Genomic DNA, 19,912 nt, shown 5'->3' with positions numbered 1-19,912 from the left:
GACCCCAAGCCAGCTCTAGTTTCCCTCCCTGCCAGGTCAGCCTGTCCCCAGCTGAAGAGCCAAAGTGACCCATCTGTAAAGTACAACCTCCAGCAGGATGCCCTGGGCTCACGGAGCACCCCCTGCCAGGCCCCCAGCACTGACCCCCTCCAAAGCAGCTCCCCAGGGACCCCAAACACACCCCAGGCCCCAGTAACAGCCTGAAACCCACAGCTGCAATGGGGCCAGCACATCTGGGAGGCACATCTGGCACCAGGCATCCCCCCAGCTCAATGTCACACTGGCAAGTGACACAAGTGGCACCACAGAGGCCCTTGGTCCGGGGGAATTGGTATTCAAGGTCCCCCGGAGCGCCTGATCCCCTCCACAAGTTACAGAAGGTCCTTGGACCTCGTGAGCAGCTGGTGTGAAGCTGTAATTACCTTAATTAGCTCTGGGATTGCATTCCCTCCCCATGCTAATTTCGTTTCTACAGTAACCAGCCCAAGAGGTGTGCGTGCGCTCGGAGCGAGACGGAGACAGGAGCCTCAGCAGCCACACCAGGCACCCCGAAACCAGCCCGAAACCAGGGGCCACCCCCCAATCCCCACCCCCCAGGGGCTCAGCCAGCCCAGTGCTCCTCCTGCAGAGGTTCACAAGAGTCCTCGTTGTTTCCCAACATCTCAAGGGAGTCGTTTGTTGCTGGGAGCATCCAGCCGGCTCTGTGGGGAGGGAGTGGCTGGGGGGAGAGGGACCGGAGGCTGGTGGTCCCCAAACGCATGGGAGGCTTTAGGAACAGCAAAGCCTGGGCTCGTTCCTTGCTGCTGGTATTTGCTGTAACCCAATATGGCCCTGATGTAAGAGCCATTTGGGAGGAAACTATAAAAGCTTCAGGAAATGGGTATTAATTCACCTCGTGGCAATAAAAGGGAAGGAGGGCTCCCGGGCAGCCACCTCGGGGGAGTGAAGGCGAGTGGGGCTGGGATCACAGCCCTGGGCAACAGCCAGGCAATCTTGGAGCCATCCCCCCTTAATTGGGAATTAACCCTCCCTGAGTGTTCTCAGATGGAAAGGGGGCGGCTGCAAGGTGGGAGCACTGAGGTCTCGCCCGGGTGAATCATCTCGGCCCCTGGAGCCGAGCATTTGTTTGGAGCTGGAGCTGGAGCGTGACTTGGGGAGATTTTCTCACCCTGGAAATTTGGAGCAGGTCCAGCTCTTCCCTTGCAAACACCAAGCCTTCCTCTGGCTGCATCCCTCCCTGATGCCAGCCAGCCTTGGCACGGAGAGGGCAACCCCCCAGCACGGGCTGAGTGAGGCTGCTGCTGGCTGAGCAGGGGGCAGTGAGGATGGGGGAGCCCCACACTCCCACCCTGCAATGCTGCTGATTCCCCTGCCACGCTGCTCCGGTCCCTGCACCGCGGCCATTGCTGCAGTGAGCACCACCCTGACATCAGAACATCCCTGGGCTCTTCAGAATCCATTCTGCTGCCTGTGGAGGGAGCAGGGAGATGCTTTGGGGAGCCCCAGGGGCTGCATGTGGGGTGCCCCAGGCTCACCGTACATGTGGGGCTAGAAATAATGCTGGGAAGGAAGCAGGTTGTGATGCTCCCGTGGCACTGTGGAAGATTCGGCAGCCCAAAAAGCCAGCGGGGCCGGGGGAGGGAGCCTGCAGGGTGTGGAGCAGAGCCCACGCTCCTGCCCCGTTGCTGGCATCCCAGGGCAGCGTTTCCCGGGACGGATCTCTCCCGGGGCGGGCAGCAGCAGCAGGACGAGCGGCGGAGGCGAATTTCGCTGAGTGGTTGTTTTTTAAAAATAACTTTGCCTTTGTCAGCAGGTCAGGGTTGCTCCAGATTGAATAATCGCAGCCGCCCAGCCCTCCCCTGCTCCCGGGCGCTCGCTGGCAGCCCCAGCCCGGGATGTGCTGGGTGGATGCTGGGCCACAGCCCCGTGGAGAGCATCGCTGTCCCCGGGGCTTGAACGTCTCAGAAGGGACGCTCTGTGCTGCATCCCCCACCCTGCCTCCCCCAAAAGCTGCTGCTGGGGATGCCCTGAGCTCACATCCCTGAGCAGGGCCGGGGGTGACGCCCGGGGGGAGCTGCAGGAGGAGGGGGAGCACACGGGGACGGAGCCGTCGGGTGTTTGCCAGAACGGCTGAGTCACCAGGCAGTAATTACTCCTTAAATGTGAGCACGTTCGTTGCAGGGATGAAAGATGCTCACATGAGCCAGGCAGGGAGCTCACCCGCTCTCCCCCCGCGGAAGGGAAGGAACAGATCCGGCTGCCTTTTGTGGGGAGCAGGGAACGTGCCCAAGCTTTGGATGGACAGGAGGGAGCCTGGGGGCGATGGGAGAAACCCGGGGCAGAACAGAGAAGCAGCAGGGGCAGGAAAGTGAAACCCTGCAGAGCAAACCCTGATGGCAGAGAGGTGCCTCTGGGTGAAGCAGCAATGCCAGCAATACACAGAAAGGCACGGGAGTGCCTGCATGGCACAGTTTGAGGGCTGGGCTGGCTCCCAGGGGGGTAAATTTTGGAAAGAGATGAAACAATTTAGCAGCACCGGCCTTGCTGGGAAGCTACAGCACAAGGAGGGAGAATAAAGCACGTGGGAAGGATGCTGTGCTACCTTGGGCTGCACCACACCCAGAGGATGCTGAGGAAAATGGGGAGGAGGGGATTGAAGGCCCCCCAGACACATGCCCTGTCCTGTCCCAGGCAGAATGGGGACAAGGTGACAGGCCACTTGCAGAGACCAAACAGCCTCTGGACACCCAGGGGCTCCCCAGAGAGGCCCTGTCCCCATCAGTCTCTCCTGGGGCAGCTTGGGGGCCATTCCTGGTGTTGCACAGACACACCCTGGTCTGGGAAGGGAGTGGGTGCCCTGCAGGGTCTGTGGGTGCCATGAGGGGTCTGTGGGTGCCCTGCAGGGTCTGTGGGTGCCAAGAGGGCTCTGTGGGTGCCCTGCAGGCTCTGTGGGTGCTGTGCAGGGTCTGTGGGTACCCTGCAGGGTCTGTAGGTGCCATGAGGGATCTGTGGGTGCAATGGTCTGTAGGTGCCATGAGTGTTTTTTTTTTTTCCGCAGAGAGGGATGTGCCGTGCAGGGTCTGTGGGTACCCTGCAGGGTCTGTAGGTGCCATGAGGGATCTGTGGGTGCAATGCAGGTTCTGTGGGTGCAGTGCAGGGTCTGTGGGTGCCATGAGGGGTCTGTGGGTGCCCTGCAGGGTCTGTGGGTGCCTGCAGGCTCTGTGGGTGCCATGAGGGGTCTGTGGGTGTTCTGCAGGCTCTGTGGATGCCGTGCAGGCTCTGTGGGTGTTTTATTGTCCCCTACAAACACCAGCAGGGCCTGGCAGGTGGGGAGACACCTGCTCGGCTGAGCAGGGCACGGGAGGGTGGGAAACAGGAGAAACACGGCTGAGGAGGGATTCAGGCTGCCGGGAGCTGCCGTTCGTGCTCCTCTGGGCCGTTTTCCCCCACAGCAAGAGGCAGCACGCTCAGCATCCTCTCGCAGACGTCCTCGGGCGCCCTTTGCCGGGCCGGCGGGGACACAAGGTCTGCCCGTCGCGACGCTGCCAGCAGAGCGAGTGCCAGCAGCGAGGCCAGGCCCTGCAGAGAAGCCCTCAGCCTTGTTCAGGTCTGATTTACACCCCGGAGACGCCGCCGCGCTCGGAGGAGCCGGCGCTGATTGATGGCAGCGTGACAGGACCCAGCCCGCGCCATCTGCACCTCCCGGCTCCGGGGACACCCCCAGCCCCATCTGCCCGCCGGGGCATCGCCCCACGGGGCCCTCCCCACCTCCGGCGTGCGGGGAGGATGCTCGGCAGCACCCTGAGGCACCCCTGGCTGCCTCCGTCCCCCGGGACTGCAGTGGGATTGAGCATCCCGATCCAATCATCACCGCGCTCCGCCAGCCCTCCTGCTGCGGTGCTTGTGGGTACCAGCCCTGCCCGAGGCTGATCCAGACACTGGGTCCTTCCACATCCCCATCGTTCATCTGCAGTCACACCCTCCCTCGCTGCAAAATGCCTCCCGGATCCCTTCCCGTTAAAATCAAACCCTTTGGTGTGTTTGGGTCTGGGGTCAGGGTTGGGCTTGGGGTTGGGCTGACTTTGGCCTCGCACCCCCCTCCTCAACCCCCCGGGCCATTTCAGAGGTGAGAAAGGAAATCGAAGCTTGGGTTTTCTTCCTTTTTTTTTTTTTTTTTTTTTTTTTTTTTTTTTTTTTTTTTTTTTTTTCCACTAATAAAGGGAGCAATTTGGGATTGTGCTGCTGGCGGCGCGCCGGCGCTCTCCGGGCTGATGGGGGAAAACGGGGAGGGGGGATATAAAAGGTTTCATGCGGTGAGCCGGGCACTCAGGGAAGAGGCTGAAAGGGGGTGGTGAGTGCTTTGTATTTCATGCTTGAAGGCACTGAGGCTTTTACCAGCCTTCCCGCGATGATTTAAGACCAGCTCCGCAGTTCAGGAGGGGATCAGAGCTGTGTTTGGCAGCTCGGCGGGACCCCCCAGGTGTGCCCAGGCTTTGCTTGTCCTGGCTCAGAAATGCTCCATTATGGCAGGGACAGAGCAGGGGTGTTCATGGGGCAGCTCCAGAGTCACTGGGGGCATTTCCAGGACACGAGCCTGGTTCAGGCACCTGCCTGGGATGTGCTTTATGGGGGCAGTGACAAATCCTGGGATGTGCTTTATGGGAGCAGTGTCAAATCCTGGGATGTGCTTTATGGGAGCAATGACAAATCCCAGTCCCTGCTGTCCCTCTGTCCCCCACCTGCTCAGCACCTTGTCTGCAGCCAGGGGGGTCTCATCCATCCCAGCCCATGGAGCCCATCCCTTCTCAGGGTGTTAATCCTGTGGAGGATGGTGGGCATGGGCTGTGGGTTCCTCTGTCAACCCCAGACCCTCCTGAGCTCAAAGGGAGCCCCCCAAAAGTAGATTATTGCCTCTCCAGGCTGTGCAGAGGAGCAGGGAGTGTTTGCACCCAGCTGCTCCCTGCATGGGGATCTGGGCACAATCAGCCATGGCCCAGGCCCGTGTGCTCTGGGTGCCAGGGGTGCAGCCCACGTTTTGGGGAGTGCAGGGCTCAGTCCCATGGTTCAGCCATTGGGGTTTGCTGTTCTCACTGGCCCCAGCAGTGTGGGTTCCATCAGGTGGGTCCATGCCCTGGGACAGGGTCAGCCCAGGCCAGGAACATCTCCTGTGGCCCCCTATTCCCCACTCCATCTCAGCCACTCCCTCCAGGTCTCACAGTCTTGTCCTGTCCCATCTCCCCAGCTGACCCAAATCCAGCCTGACCCCCCTCCTTCCACCCACTCGGGTCTGTGTAACCCCTGAGCAGCCACAGCTGATTTTCTCCTCTATGGACTTTGGGTTTTTTCTCCTTTTTATCTTCTTTTTTTTTTTTTTTTTTTTTTTTTTCCCTCTTAACTTCTGCCCTAAACCAGGCCTGTGGATGCACTTCTCCTGTGCCAAGGCTCTTGTGCCTCATCCTGGGCAAGATGTGGATGGAAAGAGGAGAAAGGATGCTGCAGGGTCAGGTCAGATCATGGCAAGTGCCTGGTGTGAGCAGCAGTGCAAGCCCCTGCCCCAGTGCTGTGCATGGCTGGGTGATGTCAGAGGGTGAGAGATGAGGCTGCAGGTCCACCTGCAGCTCTGGGGGAGCTGGGAAGGAGAAGTGAAGGTGTGAGGGGTGATCCTGCAAGGCTGGAGGTCTGGGGAATGGAGGGGAAGAGCTCTGAACCCTTTGGAGGGTGAGAGTGGCCGAGGATGGGGCTGCAGCAGGGATACAGGAGGGAGCATCGGCCTGAGGCTGCAGGGGAGCAGCAAGGTTTGGGAGTGGGAACAGTTCAGCATTGAGGGGAAAAGCTCCTTGGTACAGGAACTGAACACTCCTGGCCCCGGGAACACGGGGGCTTCAGTGCCCCCAGCACTGGGGCAGGGCCAGAGCCACGCCTGGGATGACTGGAGTGAAAGGAGCCCTGTTTGCCAGGGGTTCTATTGAGGAAATGCCAGGGGCATGAAATGCCAGGCTGCTCAGCAAGTGGGAGAGCTCCCCTGCAGCTCAGCCCCCCGAGTGGCTCCGCAGGGTGGGGACCCAGGGACCCTCTGCGGGTGGGAATGGAGCCTGGTCGGGGCAGGCAGAGCTGATAACCCCTGGCTGCCCTTCCCGAGCAGAGGGAGCTGCAGATAAAAGCTCTGCAGGCAGAGCAGGGCTCAGCTCCAAGCCTGGCTTAGGCTGATACCAGCCCCAAAGGGCGACCTCTCCCTTGGGCTCAGCTCAGCCCCACGGCCCGGCCACCTCCCCCTCTGCACCCCAAATTCCCCCTGATTAGCAGCTTGTATCACTCTGATGGACCCGGGAGATACCCCAGCCGTGCCTGCCTTGCTCCTGTTCAGGTTTTGTCTCAGTTTGAGGAGGAAAAAATCTTGTTTATTATAAAACTGCAGCAATGCCCAGATCTGCTTGCAAACCCCTGCTAAAGCCTCCGGCATCGCAGGTTGGGAGGAGCTGGAGTGGGGGAGCAGCTGCTTTGGGGATTATTAATGAGCAGCAAGTGATGGGAAAGGCGAGGATCAATTGAAACAAAGGAGTTCAATGGTAAAAAGAAACGTTTGTGGGGTAATGGGAGTCCATTTCTCCAGCCGACTGTCGGAAACGCATCCTGTTAAACATCCATCAATTATCCCAGCTTGCAAATGCATTAGAGTAATGAGGAATTATCCATCAAATACACTTAAAGGCAGTGCCCCCCTCTGCCAGCCGCCCTGCAAAGAGGCACTTCAGTAAGGAAAAATAGCCTGAAGGTGGGTGGAAATTCAGGGGGGGCAGTGAGGAGGCTCGGGGCTGCATCCTCTGGAGTCTGATCCAGTGCAGAAGATGCTTTCCCAGCTCCAGGGGCAGCTCCTGGGCTTGCTGGCTTGCTGTGTTTTCTTCAGAGAGCTGTGGTGACACCGTGGGCAGCCCAGGTACCTGCTCTGTGCCTCAGTTGCCCCACCCTGCTAGTAGTGCTGTCTGTGGCCACCCATGGGTGCTGCTCGTGTCCCTGTCCCCTCTCTTCCCAGGAACAGAAGTTGTGGTGAGCGTGGTGTGTGATTGGTAGCTAAATTCCCAGAAACTCGTGGGTCCATCACCCGCACCCCTGCACCCCAGATGGCCCTGGCTCTGCAGAAGGAGGGTGTGGGGAGGCACAGAACCTCACAGCCCCTGGGGATGCCAATCCCTGGGCTGGGCTGGATGCACAAAGCAGAAAATAACTGGATCTGGAGGCAGGATCCTGCCCTGCCACCAAGGGAAGGGAGTCTTGTAGCCCCACGGCCCCAGCAGGGTCTGAGGGGCTGCAGGTCTGGTCTGTGTGTGCTGGGGTGAGGTTTGGAAAGTGGCTGGAGCACTGCAGGATCAGAGCAAAAAGGGACATGAGGGATGTGACCTGACAGAGCAGGGTCTGGGCTTGCTGGGGCCGGGTAACTCCAAGGGTTTGATCCCTTTGGTGATGGGTTCTGGACTGATCCAGGATTTTTCCAGCCTCGGTGAAGCAACCTTGTGGCAACCCCTGCTCCGAGGTTTCGCTGCTGTGATCTGAGGGCACACATCCTCCTCCCCAGGCACAGGGCTGGATTTATCAGGGCGTTCCCCCAGCAGCAGGATCTGGGGAGTCAGGACTGCTGTGTGGTGTTCAGGTGTGGATCCTCTGATGTCTGGTGCTGTGGTTGTGGGCAGGTGTTGGGAGAGAACTGAGGAGCAACAGTGGGAGCTTCTCCTGTCTCTGCACCTGCCTGGTGCTCCTGCACACACCGCTGGGAGCTGGGAGTGGTCAGCAGGCTCAGAAGTCCCTGGGAGGAGACAAAAGCACACCCAGCACTTCACAGCCAGCATTCCTGAAAGGAATGGGGTGAAAAACAACTCCTGGGCTTGTCTTTCCCAGGACAGATGGTTTCATCTCCCAAACCCCTCTGGCAGCCCTGTCCAGGCCCAGGAATACCACTGGAGTGGGAACAGAGCATCCCTTGGTCGGCAGCTCCACGGCGAGAGGAGCCTTCCTGGGAGAGGCTGTGTCTGATAACAGCAGCTGCCATTAGGTGTCACAAGAGCCTCAGGTCTTTGCCCTTCCTGGGAGGATGAGCAGTGGTGTGGGACAGGAGGGATGGGGTGCTGAAGTGGCCCTTGGGGTGGCACCTTGGGGACAGAGATGCCCCAAGCAGGGGAGATGAGCTCTGGCTGCTGGGAGGGCAGCCTGTCCCTTATGATACCACAGCCTTCCCTGCAGGCCACCGTCCTCCTGCCCCCAGCTGATCCCTTCCATCACCTCCTGGGTGTCCTGCCCTAGTGCTGGGGACAGGCAGGAGGTGGCACCAGGCTCCTTCTGTCTCACACTTGTCCCTTCAATAACCTGCTGTATTTTATTGCAGGGAAGCAAAGGCAGCAGCCAGTGCTGGTGCCCTGCTCAGCATCTCAGCTCCCACTGCAGCCAGTGGCCTCCAGTATCCTCCCAGTGCCCAGGAGAAGCCCAGAGCTGAGACTTCTTTGAAAAGACAGAATGTTCCTCGCCGTTAGGATGTATCCAGCTGTGAGGGCACAGCTGGGCAGGCTCTGGGTGTTCACCTACAGAGAGATGGGTGTTCTGGGATTTGTCCCCTCCTGGGATTCCCGCTCCTGGCCCCATGCCACCTCCCACTGCCTCACACTAGGGGCAGGTGCCAAGCTCAGATAATCTTCCAGGAATTCGTAATTCTTCCCCAAAAATGCCGTTTGCCTCTTTAATTTTGCAACGTGACCAGAAACAATGCAGCGTCCGAGGCTCAGCGCCTCGATAAGGCGCCAGTGGGAAAAGCCTTTCTCTCCTCCTCAACGCCGGGCACGAATGTGCGGTGAGCTGATAAAGTGTAAAACACCGGCTTCCTCGGGGAAGGACCGGAGCAGGAGCCGCCTCCGGGAGGATCTCCCCCTCCCCTCCCGGGGCCGAGCGGGAGAGCCCCGAGCGCCGGGCTGGGACGGCGTCCCGGCCCCGGGTGACCTCCCAGCATCACGTCACCTCTCGGAGAGGCTGAGTTCATGTCTGGCCTTCCCGGGGCTGCGGATCGCTCCCGGCCTGCCTGCCCCGTCCCTGCCCGTGTGCCGGGCTGACCGCAGCGCTGGGGCCGGGGTGGGCTCAGCCCCGGGGGGCACTGCCCGTGCCCCTCTGCGGGTGTAGCGGGGTGTCCCGGGCTGCGCACCCCGCAGCCCGAGGCGCGGACCCGCAGCCCCCGGCGGCACGGAGGGGCTGGCGGCGCGGGGATGCTTTCCCGGTGACTCACAGCATTCCTCGCAGGTCAGCGGCGGCCGCAGGACACCCCGACAGCTCCGGCCGCCCCTGGCCTCTGCCTGAACTCCGCTGGCAAAGCAAATTCCCCCCTTTGCCAGATGCCGGGGTTCCTCGGCCCCGCGGGGGCAGGGGGAGGCAGCGGGGTCCCCGCGGGAGGAGGGGGACAGGGGACAGAGCTCACGGCAGTATCTGACCTCTCTGGCCTGGGCGCTTCCTCCTCTGCCACTTCTGCAGAACCCCGAGGAGGAACGGGTCCCCCCACAAACAGCCCTGGTGCAGCCCCGACTCCGAGCACTCCCCGAGCACTGCCCAGCTCTGTGACTCAGTTTCCCTTTGCTGAGGGGAGGAGAAGCAGTGCTGACCCCTCTGGTGCACAGAGACCCCACTGCTTCTCTCCAGCAGCTCCTTTTGGGAACATCCCAGCCCATCTACTGCTTGGATTTCCCCCCACCCAAAGATGGGGGAAATCCCCTTTATCTTTTCAATTTCAGCCCTTTGAATCCGCTCCTGGCTTCCCTCAGGGTGCTTCCCCAGCACAATTCTGCATCTTTCTGCATCCCACCACCCTCAGCCATCCTGTTCTGCTGCCACGCGCGTTTCGTGTCACGAGTGGGTCAGTTCTCCGCAGCTGGGACCGGGGCCGGGGCAGGATGGCTGCGGGGGACAGGAGGTGGCAGCAGCAAAGTGTCCCCGAGGCACGTGAGCCCCGCGGTGGCCGTGGCTCGGCCGGTGCTCAGCACGCAGGAATGCCGTGAGCTTGCAAAGTGGTTTCAGCGAGACGTTATCTAATGGAGGAGGAGGAGGAGGAGGGTGGATTAAGCCAAACCCACAGCACCGGCTTTCAATTAAACCAAGTGAATTTACGGCTTCTCCTGACACAGTAAACACACGCTGACGGGGTCCTGACCCGGCATTTCCCCTCCGTGCCCCGGCCGGCAAAGGGAGCAGCCTCCCGCGGGTGCTGTGGCAGCGAGGAGCCCTCCGGGCTGGGCTCTGCATTATTCATCACACGCACAGGGCAGCGGAATGCGGTGATGCTGCGGTGGGCACTGCGCCCCTGAGCGCCTGCAGGGGTGGGGAGTGATGGGGGAGTGATGGAAACCTGGGAGAAAAACGGCCCGGCAGCATCCTCTGGCTGGGAGTGATGCAGCCCTGGGGCTCTGGGTGACACAGCAGCACCTGGGATGGAGGTGCTGCGGTCCCACGGTGGGTGATGCTCAGTGACCTTCCTCAGCAGCTTCACTCCATGTCCCTGCATCCATCCTGCCATCCCCGTGCCTCAGTTTCCCCCGGGAGCAGGGAAGGCTGGGTGTGGCAGCAGAAGGGTGAGCTGAGCAAGCTGGATGAGCCAAGACAGGATCTCACAACCGGGGCTGGGAGCTTCCCAGTGGCACTGCAGACCAGGGCTGGGTGTGAGGTGCTCCAGCACGTGTGCCAGGGCATGCCTGGCATCCTCTGCCAGCCACCTCTGCTGCCTGAGCCGGGCGAGTCAGCAGAACCCCACACCCCTGCCCTGCTCCAAACGGATCCAGTGAGGGGGACCTCGCCCCTGCCCCAGCCCAGCTCTGCTGGGCACTTGAAGACCCACAGCCCTTTTGGCCGTGTCAGAGGAGCCCTGGGCATCTGCTGGCACCTGGCCGTGGGGGTGAGGCGGGGGGTCAGTGGCACTTTGGGCAGTGCAGCCTCCCAGCCCCACGGCCACAGCAGCGCCCGGCTGCAGGCACCTGGCCAGGAGCGTGACCGGGGAGCCCGGCAGGGCTGCTGGGGTGACGTCCCGGCAGCGCTGCTGACGTCCAGCAGAGGGAAAAGCCCTCCCCAGAGCAAACACACATCGGGGCTGTGCAAACCCAGCTTGGAGGGTGGCTCTGGGCTGGTATCTGGGTCCCATCTGGCTGCTGTTTACCTGTCTGCTGGAATCCACCCTGCAAACTTCCTCCTTGGACTGGCCAAGGGGCCCAGCTCGGCCACACCAGGCTCGCAGGGAGGACCCTGGAACCCCAAACCCTGATGGTGATGCTTTGCCCCTGCACAGAGAAGTGCAGAGTGGATCCCACTGGGGTTTGGGAGGATTTGGGCACCAGTCCTTGCCAGGTTTCCAAGCCCACAGCCAAACCCTGTTAGCACCAGCCTGGCTCCACGCAGCCCCCAGAGCTGCAAACCAGCAGTGTCCAGGGAGCAGGCAGGGCTGCTGGGTCCCTTTCCAGAAGGGTTCAGGCAAGTCCTGGCATTCCCACAAGTGCCTCAGTTTCCCCCTCAGCCTGTCCCTCCCTGACCCGCGGCGGTGGCTCCTGTGGCGTGCAGGGACCTGCCACCACGCAGGGAGGGGACAGTGCTGGGTACACCTGACTGAGGCAGGACCCTGCCTGCCCTCCCCTTCAAAGGCAGCTGCGACTGCTCAGCCCCTCGGGGCACACAGGAGCCACCGGCTGCTCTGCCCTGGGCACAGGGGGACCAAGAACCCCCAGCCCACTCCTGTCCCATCCTGCAGCTTGCAATGAGGTCCTCCACCTACCCCAGGGAACAGGGGGACCAGAGAGTGCTCGGCCACAGGTGCAGCTCCGTGGTTCAGCACAGCTCATGAGCCCTTCCCTGGGTGCTCCCAAGGCAGTGAAGGAGCCCCCACTTCTTCTCACTCCCTCAATCCAAGGGCTGCAAAGGGAACCTCCAACACAGCCCCCACCACCTGGATGGAGGGATGATGGATGGATGGATGGATGGATGGATGGATGGATGGATGATGGATGGATGGATGGATGATGGATGGATTGGATGGGTGGATGATGGATGGATGGGCGGATGGATGGATGGATGGATGGACAGTGAGTCTGAGGCCCAATACATTTCATTACACCCGCAGTGGAACATACCCACACCCTCACTCTTGCAGTACTCAAGGCTCTGTTCCCACCTTGGAAAGGGGGGAAACTGAGGCAGGGAAGGCAGGGCATGGAAGCTGGGCGGGAGGGATGGCGGCAGAGCAGGGATGAGCCCAGCCCCAGCGCTGTGCCCGCGTTGTGAAAGCAGCTGGTTATCAGAGCGCGGGCGTCACGCCGCAGCGAGCGGCTTCCAGGAAAGGAAGGAAGTGTGGGGTCACCCGGCCCCGCTGCCGCCCTTTTCCAGCAAACAGCCCAGGCCTGCTGATAATGGGGCCCTGCCACGGCCACCCAGGAATTCAGAGCCAATGGCCACACGTGCTGCCCTAAATGCAGGATTTTCCCCCGTTTCCTCTCCCACAAAAGCAAGAGATGGTGCTGGGGCAGCAGTGGATGGTGCTGGTGGCACCTGACTCCTGTGCAGGGTGCAGAGCAGCATCACATCAGCAGCAGCCCAGTTCCACCCCAGGGACCCTTACTGGTAGGAACTGGGAGTCACTGGCTGGGTTTGCTCCTGTGGAAAGGTGCTCTGGGATGTGTCTCCTGCAGGGCTGCCCCAGAGCAAGGTGGATAACCCCGGATCCCACCCCTGACACCTTCCTGCCATGCAAAGCGGCCCAGGAGGAAGCAGGAGCCTGGAGCCTGCTCCTCCCCGATACTGGGAATAATTACATGATTATGCGATTTGGAAGCAAAGTGCAGATTAATCTCTGATCTTGTTAGCCTGTGTTTTACCATCTGCTTTGTGCAGGCAGGAGAAGCCCTCGTCCCACACTGGGGAAAGGCAGTGGGAACCCCTGGGGAGAGGTGAGTCCCACAGAGCAGTGGGTGCTTTAGGAAAAGGGTGGATGGGGAGCTGAGCACAGCAGGACAAGCGGATGCCACCCAAGGCACCAGCTGTCATGCACGGCCGCCCGGCACAGCCCCGATTCCTGGAAGCCAGGCTGGATCCGGCTCGGCACGCACGGGGCTGGGCTGCGCTGCGACTCCTCCTTTGGCCAACAAGGGCAGGTGACAGCGATGACGACGATGGCCCGCGGTGGGGGGAGCTGCCGGGAGGGAGATGGCAGAGTTCAAACCGCAGGGAGAGGTTTATAATTGTCCAGGTGGGATACAGAGATAGAGAGGAGGGATGGAATGCAGCGAGTCTGTGGCAGAGGACGGGGTGGCCCCGGGATCTCCCGGGCTCCTCAGGGGCTCCCCCTTCTCCTGCACTCAGAAGGTTTTTGCCAGACTGGGAGGGAAAGACCTGCCTTTTATTGTGCTCGTGCCAGGAGATTTTTTCCTGCTGCAGCAGCCCCGAGCAGAGCCAGGACCAGCCTTTGCAGCAGTGTCACGGCTCGTGCAGATGGGGATGGGTTTCCACTGGGATCTCTCCAGGATGGGACAGCAGCAGTCCGAGTCCCTCTGCACTCAGAGCTCTCTGGAGTGACACTAGGACAGTGACCTGCACCCGGGAACCTCCCTGTCACCAACTGGGCTGACCTGAGAGCTGGTACCTGTGTGCCACGGGCATTGTGGGCTGCGGGGGTGCCCCTCTGCCCCCTCGCCCTGGCGTGTGGCAGGGCCCGGCGACCGCCGAGCTGCACAAGGGGACAAAGGCCACAGCCACCGCCCATCCCGGGGGTCCCGCTGTGACCTGGCCAGCCCAGCCCATCCCCACAGCACCCACCCCATGGGGCGATTCAGCCTCCTGCAGCTCGGATCCAGCACTGTCCTTGCCGGAGCTGCGGGAGCCTCCTCTTTTCCAGCCTCCTCTTCCCAATGTCTCCTCTTTCCCAGCCTCCTCTTCCCTAGTCTCCTCTTCCCCAGCCTCCTCTTCCCCAGCCTCCTCTTCCCCAGCCTCCTCTTTCCCTCTCCCGCTCGCCCCACGCGCTCCCAGCCGCGTGTCGGCGAAGGCCCGCGAGGAGATGAAAGGGATTTCCCGGCTGACCTCCTCACCCCGCACTGTTTGCACCTCCTTTCCCGCACGCAGACAGGCATTTTTCCCATGCTCAGGGGGTCAGGGCCCTCCCTGCACTCCAGGACGGAGCAATGCCAGGAATGTACCTGGGAACAGGCAGGGTTTTGCAGGGTGGAGGGGGAAGAGGAGAGCTCAGCTCCCTCCTGTCCGCAGTTAGCCACCGACATTTGTTCTACAGCCATTAAAAGGTGCTTTTCTTGTGCAAATGCTCTGCAGGAAGAAACCTGTTAAGCGGGGCAGGTGGGGCTGCACTCGGCCGAGCCTCGGGCATGGATGTATTTTGTGTCCCCCGAGTGGTGCCAGTCCCTGGTGCTGTCACTGGGCCAGGTCCGAGTCCCCAGGCACGGTCAGGGGTCTCACCAGTGGCCAACAGTGCGGCTGCACCAGCTCAGCCTCCTCCAAACAGCACCCAGCTGATTCCAGCCACGTCTTCCCCTTGCTCTTTCATCCCCTTTATGGGGTGGAATAAGCCCATTTCCCCACTCCAGCCTCACAGGGGCTTCCTGCCCCCCCTGTGTCTCAGTTTCCCTGGGCTAAATCAGGGAGAACAGCCCCTGGAAGTGGAGCCCAGATCCCCACAGCACATTCCAGTGTCTCTGCCATTACCCCAGGGTGGACAGCCGGCTTGGATCCTAATTTCCCTGGGCCCAGCTTGGAGGCTGCACTTCCACCCTGTGACAATCCCTTTCCAGCTGTCCCAGGATGATATGGAACAACACAGGAGAAATGTTGTTCCCTTTACTCCTCCCCACCTCGACCTTGCATCACCTGGGATGACAATGAAGGGGAAATGAAAATTAAGTGTTTTGGGACAAAACCTGGACCCCAGCTCAGGAGTGGTGGGATGACGCCAGGAGATGCCCAGGGTGTGCTCCCCTCACCCAGCAGGGAACAAGCCCCGTGCCCAGGCACTGCCCCCAGGCTGTGTCTCTGTGCCCTCTCCCCACTCCTTATATCCCTTCTCCCTGCTCCTTCTCCAGGGAGTGACACAAATCCTCTCCTGGATTCTCCTGCCTGCACAGGGATGATCCCGGTGTCTGCAGCTCAGGGTGACAGAAGGGTGGGAACCCTCCTGGGGGACAGGAGGGGAAGCCAGGCTGGGCGCCCCAGGACACGCCACGTGTGCAGGGGACAGGCTGCTGGGACCCTGCTGATGCTGGGGACAGAATCTCTCAGGGGCTGGGGGGATCCCCCGCTGTGCTCTCGGGGAAGGGATGTGGGATGTGGGTGGCACATCCATCACCCCACCATCACCCCGATGCATCCCACTTTGCCCTGTTGCTCTCGGCAGGAGGGTTTGCTTGTAAACAGCAGCCCCTGGGTAACACTTCTAATCCCTCTCTTGGCTATTATTCATCCCCAGCTAACCTTAAAGCCTCCCCCTTTTTCTCTGCGAGGCACCCCCAGAGCAGAGGAAATTCCTCAGCCCTGACGTGATGTGAAACACGAGCGGCTCGGCCCCAGCCGCCCCCTTCCCTGCCCCAACCTACCCGGGCCATTTCCCAACCCAGGTTTCCCTGTAGCATCCCACTCCCCCCTCGCTCTTTTTTTTTTTTTTTCCTCTTTTTTTTCCCCCTCTCTTTCTTTCCCCAACCACCCTTTTCTGCTTTAGACATTGTAACCCGAGAGGCTGGAAATGCAGCTCCTTTCATCTTCCATTTCCCACATCCTGAGAGTCTGGGGAGAAGGAGCCCACCCAGATGAAGGAATCCCAAATATGCGGCTCCTTCCACCTCCCCGATCCCCTCCGCCGCCCCCCGTGAGGCTCTATTCACAAAGCAGATTAGCCATGCTGCCGCCTCCCCGCACACCTCGCCCCAAAAAGCCCGCGAAAAAGCCAACATAAAAAAAAAAGAAAAGAAAAAAAAAAAAAAAAAAAACAAAAAAAAAAAAAAAAAAAAAGAAAAGAAAAGAAAAATTATTAAGCAGAAATCCCCACGGCTGCTCCTGCCGGGGAACAGGATGGGTCTCTGCACCTCCTGTCCCCCTCTCAGGTCCCATCACCTGGTGGGAATTGGCACCCAAAGTCCTGGGACTGGGTGCTGGCTGAGGGGGGTTTTGGGGAGCTGCAGCAGGAAAGATCCAGCCAGGACCTTTCTCCTCCCTGTGCTCGGGTGATTCCAGCCCCAGGATGTGCCGTGGGTCCCCAAGCTGTCACCGCTGCCTTGTGGTCCCCAAAGGGTCTGGGGGCACCCTGAGGATGAGGAGAGGAGGGAAAGCAGCACCCAGGCAGTGCCCTGTGCCTCGCTGGCTCCCAGCACTCGTGATCCAAACCCACCGGGACCCCAGCCCCCCCCCCGTCTCGGGGGACACCGCGCACCCGGGCTCGGCCTCATCCTGCAGGGATGTCCCTCGCCCGCACGGCCACACCAGGAACGCACACACATCTTACTGCATTTCCAAGTGTGAGGCCCCAGAGCACCTTACTGTGGCTGTAGGGTGGCTTGGAGCAGCTGGTGACACACGGGGGTGTCCCAGCGGTGGCACACACAGTGCCCGCAGGGATCGCTCACTGCGGGTGGGTGGGAGCACCCTCGCTCCCCCGTCTCCCCTCTCCGGGCTCCCACTGCCCGGCTGGGACAAGCCAAGGTGGGCAAAGGGCTTGGTGCCCTCCTCATGGGGGATGGGCATTGCTGAGATGCCTCAAATCCCTTTTTCCACGTTCCATCAGGGAAAGGTTCGGGCTTCCCCCGGGGACCCGCAGGTCGGTGCCGAGCCTCACCCCACGCCCTGGGCCAGCCGGTTCCCCCGAGCTGGGGGAGCCTGAGCAGACTCAGCCAAGGTCAGGCAATGACTCAAAGCCGCTGGTGGAGAACCCCAGCCCCGGTGTGTCACGGCGCTCCGGCCCCGCATCCTCCGGCCCCGCCGCAGCCTCGGCCGGGGATGCCCGCGGGGCCGCGCTCCCGGCGGGGCATTGACCTTGCTGGTTTGTTCCAGGACATCAGTGCCAACCTGAATTATAACCCCTCACCCCAGGCGCTCCTGGGGAGCCTCTGTCTCCCCGCTGGGTATCGCCCTGGCCCTCCCCGTTTTCACCTCTTTGCTAATTGTGCTGGCGGGGAAGGCGAGGGGGAGGAAATACAAAAAGTAAACTGCGAAAGCAACACTGCAGCTCCAAGGGCCCAGCACAGCAATCAAGCGATAAAGCAGTAATTAAGCCTGATTATCATGCAAGGCAGCCCCGGTTAGACTGGAATGCTGCTGAAGAGCCTGAAAGCTGCCGGGATTGTTTGCAGGGCTCAGTACTGATCTTTTGATGTCTGCTGGGAGCTCCTCTCCCCCAGACCTGCCATCAGCTCCATATGCCACCCCAGGGTCCCGTTTCTCCCCGGGCATGGCCCTGGTTGGGTTTTTCCTCCTTGCAAGCCCTGAGGAGTCTCCTCCGGGCTGCAAACTGCTCCCGAGGGCTCGCAAGAGCGGGGGCTGCTCCAGGATGGACGGGGCAGCCCGGCCAGGACAGGACCCGCGGGACATCCCCATGCCCCTGCAAGGGCAGGCTGTGGCTGCTCTCCTGCACCCACCATCCTCGGCGGCTTTCATGCCACGGGAAGAGGGCTGGGGAGAGAAGTGATCCCCAGGGATGAGGGCAAAGTGGGTGAGAGCAACAGGATGGGGTTTATTTCATTTTAGTTTGAACGTCTGACACATCCCCATGGCCTCTGCCCGGGCTGGCAGGGGAAAGGTGAGTATGTGCAATGGGCTGGGGGGAAAAGGTGACTCCTAGCCCTGCTTTGGGGTCATTTTGGGAACAGGAATGCATCTGGCTGGGTTAATCTGGAAAGAGATGGATATGGCCGGGAAGTGTGGCTGCCTCCCAGCTCCACGTGGCCAGGACACGGAGAAGTGAGCTCCCCTCTGCCAGGAGGGGTTTCCCCGATCCAAGGGGACCCAACCCTGAGCTCCCCAATGCCAGGAGGGGTTTCCACATCCAAGGAGACCCAACCCTGAGCTCCCCACTGCCAGGAGGGGTTTCCCCGATCCAAGGGGACCCAACCCTGAGCTCCCCTCTGCCAGGAGGGGTTTCCCCGATCCAAGGGGACCCAACCCTGAGCTCCCCACTGCCAGGAGGGGTTTCCCCGATCCAAGGGGACCCAACCCTTGCTGCCAGCCTGCCAGGAGGGGTTTCCCCGATGTCAGGACCCGCGGGACATCCCCATGCCCCTGCAAGGGCCGGCTGTGGCTGCTCTCCTGCAACCACCATCCTCGGCGGCTTTCATGCCACGGGAAGAGGGCTGGGGAGAGAAGTGATCCCCAGGGATGAGGGCAAAGTGGGTGAGAGCAACAGGATGGGGTTTATTTCATTTTAGTTTGAACGTCTGACACATCCCCATGGCCTCTGCCCGGGCTGGCAGGGGAAGGTGAGTATGTGCAATGGGCTGGGGGGAAAAGGTGACTCCTAGCCCTGCTTTGGGGTCATTTTGGGAACAGGAATGCATCTGGCTGGGTTAATCTGGAAAGAGATGGATATGGCCGGGAAGTGTGGCTGCCTCCCAGCTCCACGTGGCCAGGACATGGAGAAGTGAGCTCCCCTCACCTCCAAAGGGACCCAGCCCTGAGCTCCCCAATGCCAGGAGGGGTTTCCCCGATCCAAGGGGACCCAACCCTGAGCTCCCCACTGCCAGGGGGGGTTTCCCCGATCCAAGGGGACCCAACCCTGAGCTCCCCTCTGCCAGGAGGGGTTTCCCCGATCCAAGGGGACCCAACCCTGAGCTCCCCACTGCCAGGAGGGGTTTCCCCGATCCAAGGGGACCCAACCCTTGCTGCCAGCAGGAAGAGCCGGCCGCTGACTCAGTGCCGGGCCGAAGGAGCAGCCGGGCAGGTTTACGCACGAGGATGATTCCGGCCCCAGCTCATCCCGGTTGCAAGGCACGCTGCTCCCTCCGACGCTAATGAGCAGGTTGGGGCAGAGCTGCTTCTCCCGAGGAGTCAGGGACAGGCAGCCCCCGGGAAAGCCCAGCAGCTCCGGGCGAGCTCTGTTTGTCAACAGGTTTGCAGGGCAGCCCCTTCGGTGCCTTTCATCATCCTGGCAAAGAATTTGATAATGAGTTCGGGGCCAAATGCTAAGTCACCTCATCCCACGGCTGAGCAGCGACTGGCAGAACCAGTTGTCCCAAATGTGCCCAGGCGTCGGGTGGGAATAAGGCAGGAGAAAGGCGCTGCCTGCCCCTCTGCCTCACTCTCAGCTTGCATCACCTCGAATTGCAACAACAATACATTAATTTTTTTTTTAAACAATTATATATTTTAAACAAAGAGGAATGGAGGTGCTGCGTCAGATTTTCCACGCTTTTCCCTAAATAAAAATGTCACTTTCTGGGTAAAACGGAAGGTAGATTTTCCAGTTTTTGGTTGGCTCAGCCCCTGAAAGAGGATGTGTCACATTCTGGGTAAATCTAAAAGCGGCAGCTGTGGTGGCGAGTCCTTCCCGGCCACTGCAAGGGCTGGGCCGCAGCTCCAAACCCCACTTTGGGGGTGCATCCTGGTTGTATTTAATCCTTTTTCTTAACACTAAAGGGGATAGGATCTCACCAGCATTTCCAGTAAACCCCATTCGATTTCAAGCAATTCATCCCACAAGTATGTGTGGGATGCCAGGAACTCCTCGGTCTTGCTGAGGAGCAGGAGCCCAGATGGGCTTTGTCTGGAATAATTCAGCTCCCAGTGGCTGGAGCTCTTTGCTCCAAATGCTAATAGAGTGAGTAATCAGAGATCTCCATCCAGTAAATTATTTATCTTATCTCTGGAACTCGGGGAAGCATCTCAGCCAGCGACTTCTGCGGAAAAAAGAAGACCGGGGTGGGGTGGGGGG

The sequence above is a fragment of the Onychostruthus taczanowskii genome, unplaced genomic scaffold (assembly GCF_017590055.1).
Source record: "Onychostruthus taczanowskii isolate IOZ18803 unplaced genomic scaffold, ASM1759005v1 scaffold74, whole genome shotgun sequence".
NCBI classification, from domain to species: Eukaryota; Metazoa; Chordata; class Aves; order Passeriformes; family Passeridae; genus Onychostruthus; species Onychostruthus taczanowskii.
Note: the sequence above shows the minus strand (reverse complement) of the source record.